This window comes from Hyaena hyaena, unplaced genomic scaffold (genome assembly GCF_003009895.1).
Source record: "Hyaena hyaena isolate Hyena2069 unplaced genomic scaffold, ASM300989v1 scaffold_6, whole genome shotgun sequence".
Classification (NCBI taxonomy): Eukaryota; Metazoa; Chordata; class Mammalia; order Carnivora; family Hyaenidae; genus Hyaena; species Hyaena hyaena.
In genome coordinates, this window is record NW_024080638.1 from 3,074,540 (window position 1) to 3,077,636 (window position 3,097).

The window sequence follows — 3,097 nt, forward strand, 5'->3', positions numbered from 1 at the left end:
AGGGGCCATGCATGAGTTCCATTTTGACATGCAATTCAGAATCCACCAGGCAAGGGACGTCTTCTAGCCCAGAGAACTAACAGCATGTCCAAAGATGAGGGCTGTAAGAGCGAAAGCAGACTTGGGACTTTTCCATACCTACGAGTGGAAATGATGTAGGCTGTAAGAAGATATGGAAAATGATGCCAGAGAGGGCAACCTGAGTTGCATTCTTGCCGCTCCCAAAATTCTTTGATGGAAGGAAAGATCAGAACAACAGCCAGCTGAAAGAATGTAAAGGGTCTCAAAATATCCGCTACCAGCAGCTCCTTAGACTGAAGCAGCTGCAGTGGATAGTTTGGACCAGTGGTTCCCGAAGTGTGGTCCCCCAATCAGCAGCATCAGCATCTTTTGGGAGCTAGTTAGAAATGCAAATATTCAGGTGCCCCTCCAGAACTACTAAATCAGAAACTCTGGATGTGCAGCCCAGTCATCTGTGCTTTTACAGACCCTCCGGGTGATCTGACGCACGAAGCAGTTGGAGAACTATTGGTTTCTGGAGGTCCCCAGAGGGCTACAGCTTATTTTTTTTTCCAGGATATAATGCACAGAGATTGATATAAGAAGAAGTTCTTGAAAATAGCATTTTATTTATTGGCAAATAAACACGGGCTTTGACGTATTCCAGGGGCCTTAAACCTTAAGGTACTTCTCCTTCAGGGAGACTGAGCTCCGCCAGCAAAGACAGTGCCTCCTGTTGCAAGGCAGGTACTTCTGGTGAACAGGGGAGACGAGAAAGCCTTGCTCAGGGCACGAGGGCAAACCTGGGACCTCCTGCGGCCACAGCCTGCCAAGCCTGCCTGTGGCTCTGGAAATCAGGACAAGACAAGATTCCCACGTACAAAATTAGAACTTAGAATCAGATTAGTTATCTTGGACAGCCTTAGCAGGGAGGAATGTTATCAGTGTACAGATCTACACACAGGTCTATATGAAACTGAACTGAAACCATACGGTCTTCCAATAGAAAGCCACCACAGCCGGAGAGAGCAGAGGAGCGACAGAATGCCTGTGCTACCCCTTGCCTAGAAAAATCAGGAACTGGATTTCTATGGACTGTCTGAGGCCGGCCTGTCCCTGCTGCATTGCCAAAGCCTGCTTTCACCTCTAGTCTGGGTTGCATGCAGCCTTCAGGGCCTGCTTCTAGAGGTGTAGACTTTTGCAATCACCTGTCAAAAGTAACATAAAGTCCAAGAGACCAGCAGCCAGTTGCAGTGTTTTATTTTTTAGAGGCAGACTGTAATTACCTCTCAAATGACTGAATCACAAAGCACTATGGTGTTGCGGGACAATGTGAAGGAAGCACTCGATGTTGTGTAAATATTCTTTTCCTTCACCCAGGTCATAAACTTTAAGCACCTCATTCTCTGGCTGCTTCCCTTTCCAAGGTGATCTGCCCACTTCTATGGCATAAGGGGGAAACACAAGAGGTTTAGAACGAGATGGACCTGGGTAGCTCCAAAATTCACCAGCTGGGTGACCTTGGATAGGTCATTCATTTCATTTCATTTCACTTATCTGTGAACTAGGGAAAATAAGATCCTGCCATTTGTGTGAGGATGGAAGGAGATGATGTTTATGAAAAACCACGACAATGATGGGTCCACTCTAAGAGATCAGTAGGTGTGGTGCCTCTCCCCTCCCTGGGGCGGTTGTAAAGACTACCTGAGACGGTAAATGTGAAAGGCACTTAGCGTGCTGTGAACATGTTATACAAATGTTGGCTGTTGCTATTCCTCTTCTCCTCTTTCCATCTAATTTTTATCTCTAAGTCTCTTTAGAGTTTTAGTTTTCACAGGAATTACACAACGTTAGCTTTAAAAAGACACCCACTATCATGCCCTCAGCTACATGCGTCCCATATACTCTCTCATTTAATCCACACAATGATTAGTTAATTCTCCTTCTTTTTTTAAAGTTAAGCAAACTCAACTCCAAGGAGTTACCTGTGGTTTAGGGGGCTCTGAAGTCAGGACTAGCTTTTGAGCCTGTCTCAGTCTGAGGCTGCACGATGTCTCCCTGGGAGAGGTCCTGGAGGTCTTTGTCACCCAATTCCAATGCTATAGCCACAAGGGACTTGTCCAGGGCCACATAACAAAGTATAGGAAGCACCAGGGTTAAACTCACAGCTTCCAGTGCTCAGGCTCAAGATCTCTGCTCCTATGTATGTTTCGGTCACAATCTCCAGACACAGGAGAGGCAAGATCTAAATCATCCTTTTCCGAACTATCACCAAGGAAACTCTAGTTTGACAAAGAATTCTCCTAGGGTGCTTTCTTTGTGGAGCTTCTAATCCCAGAGTGAGGTAGGGAGGATGGTGGGGGTGGGGGGCAGAGGGAGATCTTCAGAAGCTTAGTTCCTGTTTATCCATGTGTCGTTCTCCGAATACCTGGGGCTATAATATCCATTTAGAAAGATTAAATCAAACAGGACTGGGGACAGAATAGGGGAGCTAAGAGAGAGGCAGAGAGAGAAGAAAGTGGAATTCTCTAAGCATTAAAATAAAGAACCTAAGACATTACTTAATTCTCAAATAGGTCTCACTTCTTAAAGACAAGCTGCTCCTTGGGAAATTACAGGCAGGTGAAGGCAGTTTGGCTTATTTCTTTTTTGTCCATGAACTTGGCTTTTCTTTCTAGCATTCTCAGGTGCACTGGAGGCCCTGGGAAGAGAGAGGACTTTTTCAAAAGACACTTCCACCTCCTAATCCCTATGCCTACAAACCAAATATTGATCTATTTAGTAAACCAGCCTGTGGGAGGAGAGATTGTAAAGCCCTGTTTACTCAGCAGTTGGGCCCCCCTGACAGCTGTTCAACGGGGGATTATGATGTCACAGTGGTAATTACACTATAAACAAGGGATGGGGGAGAATAAAGCATGAAAGGAAACTGTAGGGCTAGTTACCAGGCAACACAAAATATGTAACCTGAAACCCGACAAGCATGTTAATTTCCTTGCAAGCTTCCCAGATGTCCTCACTTTATGGCCAATGCTCAGTTTCAGTTTCAATTTATTTATTTGCCCTTCTTCAGTCACAAATGTGGAGCTGAAAATAT

At 45.3% G+C, this 3,097-nt stretch overlaps 1 long non-coding RNA gene across 2 annotated transcripts; it reads right to left on the reverse strand.

Moving 5' to 3' along the window:
* Positions 1 to 627: 627 nt before the first annotated feature.
* LOC120237365 lies at positions 628 to 2,827 on the reverse strand. Of its 2 annotated transcripts, none has more exons than XR_005529932.1 (3): positions 2,584 to 2,827; positions 1,986 to 2,434; positions 628 to 847 (listed from the first exon to the last, which is right to left on the reverse strand). It is a non-coding gene; the product is annotated as an uncharacterized LOC120237365 (long non-coding RNA). The 2 variants fall into 2 exon arrangements; XR_005529931.1 differs by lacking the exon at positions 628 to 847 and adding an exon at positions 1,244 to 1,442.
* Between the last annotated feature and the right edge of the window lie 270 nt (positions 2,828 to 3,097).